Genomic DNA, 14021 nt, shown 5'->3' on the forward strand with positions numbered 1-14021 from the left:
ATGTCTGCCACGTAAAATGAGTTTTATCTTTTTTTTCCCCCAGGAAACCTGAAACCTTTTCAATACATTCCTAATGTGAATGAAATCTCCAGCCAATAGGAGCCCACAATCTTAAGCCACCCGGCAATTCGCTGCTTTTGTGTGATGCCTGTAAATGTGACAGCACCCCATGATGGGTGTGCATGCAACCTTCAATCATGTATATTCATTCCTCACCTTAAAATCAAACCAACAGTGTGTTCCCTAAACAGCAATGTAAATGGAATATACTTTATACTCAATACACAAGACATGCTGGAAATTGATATAATTTAAGGAATCCGCCATCAAGGCCCCGTGTAGTTTTTAAATGGTGCCATTTTCAGCAGCCTCTAGTGAGGGGAATCCACGTCCTTCATGGCACAGTATTCAAAACAGGAGAGCGTCTCCAATTCAAACAGCTGTTGACTAGGGACACTTCTGTGTGCCCTTGAGCAAATTGCTTTTCTTGCAATGACCCACTAAAATTGTGCCTGTATACACAGGCTACAAACAAAGAAAACTCGAAGGGATTGTAAGTGCTGCACCGACTAAAGATGCCAAATAAACATGCAGCAAATAAACATGCACAACCAGGAAGAGGTGCCTTGCTTCTATTCAGGTCCATATCTAGAAATGCTGGACCCCTGATAAAATGTTACCTTAGATCAGTGGTTCTCAAACTCAGTCTTCGGGACCCACTGCCCTGCTTGTTTTCCAGCTATCTCTGCCCTACACACTGCTGACTACCTGGATCAGGTGTGTTCAGTCAATTAGAAGCTGAAAGACAGCTGGGACTTGTGTGTGAGGCAGGGATAGCTGGAAAACAAGCAGGGCAGTGGGGCCCGAGGACCGAGTTTGAGAAGCACTGCTTTAGATGGAGGGATGGGTGTGATGGGGGAGGCGATACATTTTGGAGCTAGCCCCCCCTGAATAAGCCAGGGTTTCCATGCCACTCCCTGTCCCACACGCCTTCTCCCATTTTAGCTACATGTCTTGCTTCCGAGGTCCTGCTATGTCCTGACAGGACCCTGATCTCACAGTGCCTCGCCCACAGAGCCAGGCTTTTGGAGATGTCCCACAGGCTTAACGTGAGAGGATAATCAGCCAGCTTCACGAACGAGTGAACTGCCTGCCGGCAGGGCAGGAGAGCGCAGAGGAAGCCGTAGCACGGCACGGTGCCACAGGAGCTAATCCCCAGCCCTCACACCGCTCCTGTGTCCGGCCCTCAAGACGTCAACACTGGCATCACACTTCCGTGGCTTAATTATCGCTCACGCCACGCTGAATAAGCGAATGAGTTTTGCTCCATATCATCTTTTTTCTCCCCCCTCCCCCCCCACTCCCAATCCAAATGATGCCTCTAGCTGGCTGCTCTGGTTTAATTATCCCGCTCGGAGAGGCAGGGCCGGAACAGGGCTCAGTGCTGGCTTATCGCTGACGGTGCAGTTCAGCTGTGACAGCAACATCCCCGCCATGACCACGCTCACAACAATCCGGAGCAGCGGTGCATTCCAATATTTACTGTGCAATTACGCACACTAAATTTGAAGCATTTTCTGTTTATTATACACTCTGGGACGCTTTTTACAAGACTGCCTTTAGATGTTCAGATTTATTTTATACATTAAAAAAGAAAAGTTTGGCCAAGGTTATGTATAAGGTGTGTGTTTACTTGAAGAAGAAAAGTAATTTAAATGCACTGCAATAAACAAATGTTTATTCATTAGACATTCGTAAGAGCCAATTTTAAGAGCCAATTTTGGTAAAGTCAATCTGAAATTCCTAAACGCAATTCTGATCTTTACGAAAACATTTCGGCTATTTTACTGGTACTGTGTCCTCCGATGTCTCCTCAGAGGCAGAAATGATAATTACAGAGAGACCACTGTTCAACTAAATCTTTTTATCAGGAAGGCACTGACATTTCACGCTGATAAGTTACAAGGCCCACAGCAGTGTTAGCAAACATTTAGACCCATTAGCGAATCTAAGCTGGTGGAGGGCAGCAGCACCAGATGACTTCAAAGCCCGTTGTTCTCCCGATCCGCCCATCTGAGGTCCACCGACACCTCCAGGCAGCTGATGTTTGTGTCTGAGAAGGAGGCAGAAATCAGTTTAGGAGCCTTCATCCTTGTTGGATTCCCAGCGCAGATCTGCCTTGGTTTAAGCGAGCGTGAACTACTGAAGCTCCATAAAGACGGTGGGAGTTGGGACCGTCACCATCATCAAAGAGGGATGACAATTAGGCAACTGGCCAAATGTTTAAAAAAGTTGGATTCATGCAACACTATTGGAATTTCAAAGTATCCCTTTCTACACTGTCCTCATTAATAAGCTTTCCTGTCCTTGTTAATTAGCTCATTCTTTTCTCATCCCTTTATAATCATGTGGGACTGGCACAGGCTTTTCATCACTATAAAAATATGTCACATATATTTAGTGTCAGTGTCCTTTACGCACACATAGAGGATGATGAATCCTGACTGTCATTTGTTTAATTTAGTGACATAAAGCAGCTTGGTATAATAAGAAAATATATTTGCTTAAATTTTTGCATTATTTCATAAGACTTTCAAACTGCCAGTCACAAACAGAAGGATAAAGGGGATCACCAATTCTGACGAGCTCGTATAAATTTGTTTATACCTAAGCCTGCTTAATTAGTACAGACTAATGGTCAGAGAGGTATTTGGTGAATATAATTAATGAAACATAATTAAAGAGCTTGTTTATATTAGTGAAAATGCAGGAGCAGCATCATCACTGTAAGCTTTCATCATCTTTGTTGCACCATCATTATTTTAGCTGGGTAATTTGGTCCTTAGGAGAAGTGGAGAGTGTGGCCAGGATTGGGCTGTGGAGTATGAATGAGCACCCCCCCGTTTCCCTGCAGTGCTGTGCACTGGTGTGACATGTGACACCGGGTGAGCTGCCTCAGAGTCCAGATGCACTATCCTGTGACCCGCGGTCTCTCCCCACCCACCTGCTTACCCACACATCCGCAGTTTTGGTTTTCATTTTGCTTTTTTGGTCCCTGCTGAAACAGCAGACTCCATGTGGCGTCTTCACACACCTCCAGCCACATAAAAACCCAGGCTGCACCTCTGCTGCCTGTCACATGGTTATATTCAGCAGCTGCCAAATATGACTTGCAGTTTCATAATATATATATATATATATATATATATATATATATTTAATTTTTTTTCAAAAACCTATGTTGGTTATGTATATACTGACAACAGTTTCACTGGTTATTCAGAATTTGTGGTTCGTCACCTATACACTACTTATTAAAAGATTACATGAAAACCCATTTTTATAAAAGAACAATAACAAACTGCCCATCCATCCATCCATCCATCCATCCATCCATGTCAACGTCACAGGGGTGCTTGGAACTACCCCAAGCAAGAAAGTGCAAAAAGGCTGGGTGTACAATGAGATGTCACTGTCGCCAAACATTAATATGTCAGAATCAAATAAATGAGTTTGAAATGACTGGCAATTTTACTGGCAATAGTTCTGTAAGACGCTATCTATTTGAGAACCCTCCTCCCAGCGGAAGTGTCCTTCTGTGTTTTTGTCGTTGGAAAGAGTGACATTTCTAAAGGTCAACCCATTTGGGTTCTCTGTAACCTTTTTCACCTGCAGTGCCATTTGATCCAACTGTCAGCTGTTCAGTAATAAGCTTTATTAAGTATAATCTTGCCCCAGAGATTAGCTTATTGTTGCTCCAACAGAAAAGGCCACATCAACTGGAGTTAATAGTTTATTTAAATCTGCATTTGTAAAACAAGAACAAAGTAAAAAGAAGATTTTACTGTCTGTTTACATAATTACTGACTTATTGGGCACCGTATACATATTACAAAGCCACTATATTGTCGTACAATAAGAACAGGGATTGACTCATGCATTGCCATGAGCATTTAGATCACAGTCATAAGCGTAAACAGTTTGTAGAGAAGCCAGCCTCAGACTAATATAATCAAACAATGTTAAATTAATTTAATGCTCCATCACAGTAACATGATATGTCAAATAGAGATATATATATATATATATATATATATATATATATATATATATATATATATATATATATATATATATAGCTAAAAGTTATGGATCTAGCATACTGCACATACAAACAAATGTCATACACATCCACACTATCCTATGTGCAGTACTGTATCCAGAAGGTGTTGTAAAACCGTAACTCCTTCAAAGTCATCGAGCACCCCCATATAGGAGTGCCTGACAGATGCAGGGCTGAAAGGTCAAAAATGAAAAGCCTGTCTGTTTCTGACCCAAGCCCCCGTGTGCCGGTGCATGCATCCGCAGAGGCGAGGGCTGAAGGATTCACTCTTTACGCTACACTTCTGCCCTGATACTCTGACTGCATCCCGATAGCGTCCAAAAGTCTGCTCTGTTTCCCCCTGTATGGATCTAAGTACATCTTTACCTCTGATTCCTGACTATATGAAAGTATATGTATATAAATCTTTACAAAGCATGAGTCTTGAGGTTCACCATGTACCTTAACTTGGCATATCATGTTTTATCATGTGTTTTATAAGAGATTACATATGCTACAGACAGCTCATAGGAGTTTTAGTCACACAGAAATGTTCTGAGGGCAGAAATAAAAATGATTGGTTCAGAATGATAACCAATCAGAGTGTAGAAGAGGTGGGTCTAATCAACTAGAGGAGGCAGGGCCAACAAATCAGATGTCTTGGTCCTGCCTCCTCTAGTTGCTTGGACCCATCTCCTCTATAAAATGTTTGGCTATCTCTCTGAACCAATCATTTTTCATCCTGCCCATTTTGTGTAATAAAATTCTCACAAGCGCTACAGATGACCCACTGCACATACTGATTATGTGTTTTTGACTATGTATTTGTCTAGTCCTGTAAGTTACTGCAGAGAAAAGATCTATAAAATAAATATAAACACAGAAATTGTTCTTGTGGATCCCGCATTTGCAAAAACTTCATCCATGATGCAAGGTCACAACCACAGGGCTATTAAACATGCTTTTATTGAGGACTGACCTTTCTGACAGACGAGAGAGGTGAGGTTTTAATGTTTCTATAAAAGAAAAGACAAATCAAAATTATCTTACAGTGACATACAGGAGGTAAACTAAAAGTTAATCCAATTAATACTACCCTGGGGCCTGTTTCGGAAAGCAGGATTTCTTGCTTAGCCAGATATCTTGTTGGATTTAATTAAGGTAGTTTGGGCTAAATTTAAGTGAACAAAGATAAAGTCCATTTTTTCCTCTTTACTATTGTATAAACGTGAACTTTACAAAAATATTTACTAGGTTACTTTGAATAATTTGAGTGTAAACGTCCTTTCTGTGGGAAACAATGAATAGGAAATGTGTTTTTTTCCACCCAAACCTTCTCAAATCTCACAGAAGACGTAAAAGATGCATTATACAGTCAATAAATTGAGTTCTCTTCCATGAAAAGACATTAAAGAACGCAAAATATTATATAATCATATTATCTTATAATGCATCTCTTTTTCACATTGACTCACATCGCTGTAATTATGATTAAATATAGAAATAAGCAGAATATAATGATGTAGAATTTGCCCCAAACACATATAATGCCGTTTAACAATATCAATTCGGTCTGATTTCCAGTAATGACCCATATAGGCTTTCCGGCAGCCAAGCAGCGATGGCTTGAGAAGATGAAAGCTGTGCTCCCAGTTTAATGCTAATAGACTCTTGGCAGAGGGCTGGGGAGAACTCCGAGGCTGGGGCCAGCATCTCACGCTGCAAAGTGCCTTTAAACGACTCACAGCGGGATGTGAAAATGCACAGTCCCAACATTTGACTTTCCCATATCCAGCCTTTGAAGGTAACCTTTAGCCCTCGAGAATGAGTAACGTGTCCATTTGCGGGGGGAAATAAGCAGAAGCAGAGCTCTCCTTTCTGGTTTCCTCATCTCAGGTATGTCTAATCAGGTGGCCTTCAGTGCAACATCAGATCTTTGCCAGATAAAGTCACTCTGGCAGCCCCAAAATCAAAGACCTAAATTCTATCACCTCCTCTCTCTCTATCTCTTCAGCCCTTTACCTCTTTTGTTATTGTAGGCAGGATGCAAATGAACCACGGCTATTTGCCTCTTTTTCCACAATTTTTGGTCAGTTAAATGGCTTACAGTATTGAGTATCAGTGTTTTCAAAATGGAAAATAACTGCTAATAAAGAAACAAACAAATGAATAAAATAAAAGCCAAATACACTGGCTAGACAGTCCATTACCCATTTCAGATGGATGAGAAAAGACACCTTTTCGGGAACCCATATTACCATTACGGGGTAACTCTAGAAGTAATGCTGAAATACAAGCAAGCTGCTCCATTCTCTCTCTTTCTGTTGGATTTTTATAATCTATGGTTCACTGTCATGGTACTGAATGTTTCTACCGATTCCGAGGTTAAAAAAAGCTTATGGTTTGCTTTATTAAACATAATATTCCATTAATGAACTCAAGCATAAAGAAAACCTGCCCATTTGCCTGTGATGTAGTGTTGTAATGCTTGGAAGGTAGATAAGTGAATAAAGCAACCATCACGTATAAGCGTATCTATCATTAGTGTTAAATGAATAAAATAAATAAATGTTCCAAATCAGAGTTTTTATATGCGTACCGGGTCCAATAACTACATAAAATGAAAGAACACTTCTCATTTCTTGGAATCACTTGTTGTCCCCCATGCCTCCATGTGTGTGAAGTTTGCCTGTTCTCGCCGTGTCATCGTGGGGTTTCCTCTGGGTATTTTGGATTGGATTTCCCCCCACAGTACAAAAACATGCTGAGGTGAGCTGGAGTTACCAAACTGCCCCAAGGTGTGCGTGTGTCAGTGAATGGTGTGTGAGTGCACCATGCATTGGGCTGGCGCCCCCAATCTGGCGCCTGTAGCCTCCGGAATGAGTTCCGGACCCCTGCGACCCTGCATAAGCAGTTATAGAAAATGGATTGATATATACAAAACTCTATACCTATACCTATCAAACAAATCCATCCATTTTCCAAACCGCTTATCCTACTGGGTCATGGAGGGTCCGGAGCCTATCCCGGAAGCAATAGGCACGAGGCAGGGAATAACCCAGGATGGGGGGCCAGTCCATCGCAGGGCACACTCACATACCATTCACTCACACATGCACTGCGGGCGATTTAGCAACTCCAATTAGCCTCAACACATCTTTGGACTTTGAAACCTGCAGGAAACCACACAACAACATGGGGAGAACATGCAAATTCCGCACACATGTAACCCAGGAGGAGACTCAAACCCGGGTCCCAGAGGTGTGAGGCAACAGTGCTAACCACTGCACCACCATGCTGCCCCCTACTGCTCAAACCAAGTGAAATAATTTAAGCCTAAAATTACAAATTACATTAGTGGCTTGGTGATACATACAGAATTTCCCCCTTATAAGCAAATAAAATGGAAACATGCTAGAGTAACTCCGGCACAGATTTTTGATAAACAGGGTTGAGTGTGTTTCAATGAAAAAGACCTTGGAAATATACCTTGGAGTTAGACCTTGGAGTTATACTCGACACTTACATGAATAACATCCAGTCATCTTTCTTCTGCAGTGTATAGCCAAGGTTGAAAAAACGAATGAATGACGTCAGGGAAACTAGTCTCCGTGTTCATTACTTGAACACAAAGTTAATTTTCTGCTATTTGATTGCACAAATTCTTCATTAACCTCTCTTCAGCTACTCCAGGATGCAGCTGGAAGAGTCCCTAGTAGAACTGCTACCAAATTTAAAGCTGAATACAAAATGCTAAAATAAACACCTTTCCATGAGACGGCGACACCTGAAGTCAATTCTGACCCGATAATATGAATGCTGAATGGTAGCTGAGGACTCTTTCGGAATGTAACACTCTCATCCAAACACATGTGATGCTGTGCTTGGAACTGTCAAAGTCCCTGTCTCAGATTCGTCTGCTCCTTGTGCTGGTTGAGCCTCACAGGTAGAATAAACCACAGCACTGTCACATGAATAGCAAGCAGGCATGTGCCACTGTAAGCCTCAGATCCTGGCTGAGCCATGTAAGAGTGAGGAACCGTGAAGACCACACAACAGCAGTGAAAAAGCAAAGCAGCCCTTCTGTATGCTGTAATGTGCCGTGGCTCTTTGTGCTTCTCAGAGTGAAACCACGTTCTGGTTGCCTGATATGCAGTGGGAGGCGAACGCTGAGGAAATCCAAGTACGGTCTTTACAGCATCTCTGTTGCCAAGCAGGGTTCACTGTAGGTGTGACTCCAAAAGCAGGCGAGTGGCACTGGACGCCCCAGGTCAGCGTAAACAGGTGCCAGACACATCCCTCTCCCGTCTCCACCAGATGTGTCTGTAGCAGGCACTTCCTATGCTATATGAAAGCATGCTGCCAATCACCTACCAAAAAGAAAGCACTCTGCCAATCACCTACCAATAAGAAAGCATGCTGCCAATCACCTACCAATAAGAAAGCATGCTGCCAATCACCTACCAATAAGAAAGCACTCTGCCAATCACCTACCAATAAGAAAGCATGCTGCCAATCACCTACCAATAAGAAAGCACTCTGCCAATCACCTACCAATAAGAAAGCATGCTGCCAATCACCTACCAATAAGAAAGCACTCTGCCAATCACCTACCAATAAGAAAGCACACTGTGGCAGCACTCTTCTGCCCGATTTGATAAAAAAATACAGCTTAATTTTTTATCATCTCAACCAATGACATAGGAGGGTTCTTGATATTGGGGGGGGGGGGGAGGGGGCAGCTCAATAATTTAAATATGAAAGAATTGTATTTATATTAAATATGGTTTCTATGGCTTGTTTAGTCATACTGATTGCTTTATGCCTTTAAGAAATTCACAAACCTGGCAATCCATATAAATGCAAACTATTCATAAACCTTCAGTACCTTCTGTCCTCATTGGACTGTCCACAGTATTTCTGCGGAACTCAAGTTGAGGTATGATAATCTGCCAGCAGGTGGGCACTTCCTGAAAACACTGAGTGGGAAAACTAGCTAACTGAGAGAAAAAAATGCAAATATCAACTTGCTACTCTGCTAGTTTAGCTAAATGAATACATATATTAGGGCGGCATGGTGGTGCAGTGGTTAGCACTGTTGCCTCACACCTCCGGGACCCGGGTTCGAGTCTCTGCCTGGGTCACATGTGTTTGCATGTTCTCACCATGTCGTTGTGGGGTTTTCTCCGGGTACTCTGGTTTCCCCCCACAGTCCGAAAACATGCTGAGGCTAATTGGACTTGCTAAATTGCCCATAGGTGTGCGTGTGTGTGTGTGTGAGTGAATGAATGGTGTGTGAGTGTGCCCTGTGATTGGCTGGCCCCCCATCCTGGGTTGTTCCCTGCCTCATGCCCATTGATTCCAGGATAGGCTCCGGATCCCCTGTGACCCAGTAGGATAAGCGGTTTGGAAAATTGATGGATGGATATATATATATATATATATATACACTAGTGGCAAAAATCATGGAAACACAGCATTTTTGGCATTACGCTTTAAAAATTACCACACAAATACTGGTGGTAATGTTTATAAACAATCAAAGAATGTTTACAAATATCATATATTGGATGATTAAATAAGTAACTGGGGTAACTGGAATAAAGTTGGAAGTGTTTCCACAATTTTGGCCGCTAGCATACGTCTTTGATTGGAGATTGATGTGAGAAAGTAAGCTGATTGTTCCCTCAAATGAGAAGTTGAAAGAATTATTTTAAAACAGAAAGAACAGGAATCATTAGAAGATTAATAAAAAGGTTTCACATAAAAGACAATGCAAAAAGTGACAAGCAGCCAGGCCTCTCTCTCCTAGCCTTACAGGTAGTATTTAGCTGACAACACTTCTGAAAACAGTCATTAATTGCCTGCCCTTCCCACAGAACAACATGCAATTACACTGAAGGAATTTAATTAATATTCATGAAGAGCTAATAAATTAAGCTGCAGCTAAATGATTAAGGTGGCTGTCCGTGTGAACAATGAGTCCTCGGATCTAACATAATGATCAGCGGGGTGTGTGGAAACTGACACCACTGAATGCTTCTGCGGGTTTTGGACCCACTGTGCTGTACTGTCTCAGCAAGAACAGCCCGGCCTTCAGACACCATACGGACCGGCTATTCGGCGATAGGACTGTGACAATATCCGAGCCGGGCAGAGAGAGCCGGCGTCAGACGCGAGCATGTGAATCTCTCCAGCACAGCACCGTCACGTCCAACACGAGTAACTAAGCAACGCAATTGTAAATGTGAATGGTACTTCACGATCTCTCCTCTTATGCCCTCGTTGTATGTATGGTTTAGTGGGAGGGACTCATTATGATATTTCACACATTAAGGCTGTTCTGAGCATGTGTGAAACGAAGAGCTGCGCTCTGACTCACTGTAACCAGCGCATGAAAGAATCATCTCTGGCTCCAATATGTTTTTTTGTTTTTCTCTATGATCTAACAAGCAATTAAAATCTGTTTGCAGCAATATTCTTTCTGGTGCCAATGAAACAGTAGAGCGTTTTTGTGTTTCGTGCCTGAGGTGGTCTCTTACAGTCATTTTAGTCAGGTTAGCTACATAAATGCATATTTTCGATATGTCTCTTAGGAGACAAAAACAAAACAGGTAGAACGAACACCTGGGGTTATGACGATAAATTATGAAAACAGTCTCGTTTCGTACTGTGAGCCAGTTACCACTCTCATTTCACTACTGTCAAATCAGCATATGTGTATGAATCCCCAGCCTGTTCTAATTTGACTATAACATTGTTTAATTATTTAATCAGACTGCAAACACTTTTGCGTGTCATTAGCGCTGGCTTGCACCAGACATGACTCAAAATCCCGTTCCACGTTTGGCGGTGTTTGGCTATGTTGACAGCATCTGCTGATGTGTATGGTGATGTCACCACTGACATGCTCAGTCGGCTGAGGACTTACAATGCATCTACCACGTGTCACTGAATTAGCTCACTTACTCACCTTAATGCCATCTGCTGTCATTAATTACTGAACACTCTGTCAGTGAATGCAGCTTATACATAAATTTATGTACACATTTTGTATTGCCTTAAATTAAACAGATATGAAGCATTCATGAATTATTAGTTTTAAATGAATATTCAAGAGGAAAGTCTTTAGACAATCCCAAAGCAATGTCACAATGTCACTCTGTCTAAATGATGTAAAGCACAATCAGCCAAGAATCATTTTAGAGCCTTCTCTCTATTAATGAAGACAAAATTTGGCATCTATTTTATAAATGATCAGGCGTAATCCTTCAGCAAACTATATCTATTTAACATCATAAACTACCCCTTACACCATGTCACACCCTCAGCATATTACAATACCATTAAAATAAGGTATACAAGGTTAAAGACTAAATCCTGCTAGTATCATTCAGGTAAGCCAGTGGGGACAGCCAGCAATTTCATTTTTAAAAAGCTTTTGCTGTTAAGTTTGCCCTTTATATCTGCCTGTGTCATTTTTTTATGCTTTTGTGACTCTTGTAACTCAAAGTTTGCGCTTCATGCATTCTTCAGTTTTATTCATTGCAGGGTACATGTGCTGGACTTTTCCCTGCCTGCTAATGCCGCAGTTGCTTGGTTCTTGGCACGGCTCTGTTATCGTGTGGCAGATGGCCACCGCTGCGAACAGCTGAGTAGAATTCCACTCTCTGTCTGTGGCGTCTGACTGTCTAGCTGTCAGTGGACAGCATGAAGAGAGCAGGTAGGTGATTGACAAGTAAACAGCCAACAACAGGAAAAGATTTCCAGGGTCCCGCTGGTGTGCATTGCATAATATGTCAGGGGGGGCCTGAGACCCCACCCTCCCTGTGCAAACCCAGCACATTGTATGCAACCAGAACCCAGAATCTGCAGCTCGGCACTAAAGGCAATGCGATCCAAGGTTACATTCATGTGAATGTCCTTGAAGAATCTTCCACTTCCACTACTGGTCAAGCAAAATACAGATCAATCCCTGCAAAAAAAAATCAAAGTTTACTACAACTCTAGGTCATTTGACAAGACAGCAGTCTTAGGAATGAATAATGCAATAGGCTGATTTTCAGCATGCATCTTTTCCATGCTGGATGGTGGAAAACAAGCATTTCTAGCACAAAACCCCTTGTTACTAAATAACTGTCTTCATACATCATCTTCTTTTCTAAAATATGTGTTGTTAATGAATGGCCTACTTGCAGTCTAGACCGAGAGCATTCTTGCAATGCTGCTCCTCACAGATTGCAGAAAATGCTAATCAAACAGCTGTAGGCCATATGCTAGGAGTCACCGGGTTGCAAAGGATGAATAAACGTATAATACAACAAATGCGCATCTGGACACACATAACTTAAAACAACAAATGATTTCAAACAATTAATATTCATCGCATACTTTATATTCAAGTGTATACGTAAACAGAGAACTAGGTTGCTTTGATTAATAACAATTTGACTGATTTGTTCAGTTCCAGTCTTTCTAAACTTGTATGTTTATGTGTCAACCACGTTACTGTGTTTCATGCAGCAAAGCTTATTTCTGTGATTTAATATTAAGAAAGAGGCAAAATGAATCTAAATCTGACATTTGCTAGACTGAGTCAACATCTGCACTGGGATTTCTGTGATTTAAACCAGCCGTCAATGTGTTTAATCTTTATAATAAAGTCTAAACATCTGAGAAGGATGCAGTGAGATCCTCCTTACATACAGTAGCAGCCACATCTCTCCAAGCACATCTTATTCTCCCGACATGGATAACCCCACAGTTCTTGGCAGGTTTAACTCTGCTCATGGCTTCACACTTGCAGTGCCCCCGCACCTATTCCCAGGTTATGACGCCCTTGTGCGAAATAAACAAGCCCAGCCCCAATGGCCAGCTGTGATCCCTGGGGAAGATTCTGAGTCAAAGGCGATATTGCAGAGCTCGCATCAGGCAGCTCCACCAAATGCTCTCACATAGCATGAGAACGCACATCTCTCAGGGGGCAGACTGTAGACTATATTGGACCTGAGTCCCCCCACAAATAATGTGGAAATACAGATAAATGCTACAATATCTAACTCCAACTACCAACCCAATGTCACCCAACCCAATAACCCAAATTGAAGCATACAGATGATGTTTGAAATACATATAAATCTAAGATAAATCAATAAAGTCTGTTGTAGAAATTCAGTGAAAAAAATGTACATTATACCAATTTGCTAAAGGCCACAAGAACTAAGATGCAACATTATCCTTCACTCTTAATTTGTTAGATAAATACAAAACTAAGCTTTTTTATTGACTTTACAGAAACTTCTAAGATTCAATGATTTAATCCATGGTAAATGGCTTTTTAACGATCCGTTGCATTCATAATGTAGACAGCTTGGATGAAGCACCAGATTAGTGTTTAAACTGAATGACGTGGGTCAAGGACATTTTGGGTTATAATCAAAAGCTGAAAATATAGATGAAATCTTCATCTGTTATTAGTTAAATTAGCTCTGGCAGAGAAACCCCATGAGAATCCAGTAAATTTGCCTTGGGGATGACTGTAGATGACTGTGGATGACTGTAGATGACTGTGGAAGACTGTAAATGACTATGGATGATTGTGGATGACTGTTGGTGACTGTGGATGACTGTAGATGATTATGGATGATTGTGGATGACTGTTGGCGACTGTGGATGACTGTAGATGACTGTGGATGACTGTAGATGACTGCAAATGACTATAGATGACTAAGGATGACTCTGGCTAAGAAAACCACAAACTGGAGCATCTAAAGCTAGTGTGATTTATTATCTCTGGTCCAACAAAGTGAATTAACGAAGCTTGAGCTGTAAAGAACTTCAAGAGGTGATACAATACTTTTACAAGCACAACAGAATTATTTAAATGCTATTAAAAGCAGTGTCTGAAGTAGCTACTGAC

General features: G+C 41.5%; 1 protein-coding gene across 3 annotated transcripts in view; it reads right to left on the reverse strand.

Moving 5' to 3' along the window:
* Positions 1-14021, reverse strand: part of LOC125715160 (leucine-rich repeat and fibronectin type-III domain-containing protein 2-like) — a 75273-nt gene that overhangs the window by 32068 nt on the left and 29184 nt on the right. The window contains exon 2 of one of the 3 annotated variants that reach the window (XM_048986445.1): positions 5082-5118. The exons of the other annotated variants lie outside the window; for them this stretch is intronic. The gene's annotated coding sequence lies outside the window, so the exon portion shown is untranslated. The remainder of the gene's footprint in view (positions 1-5081; positions 5119-14021) is intronic. 3 annotated transcript variants of the gene reach the window in all.

The sequence above is a fragment of the Brienomyrus brachyistius genome, chromosome 19 (assembly GCF_023856365.1).
Source record: "Brienomyrus brachyistius isolate T26 chromosome 19, BBRACH_0.4, whole genome shotgun sequence".
Taxonomy (NCBI): domain Eukaryota; kingdom Metazoa; phylum Chordata; class Actinopteri; order Osteoglossiformes; family Mormyridae; genus Brienomyrus; species Brienomyrus brachyistius.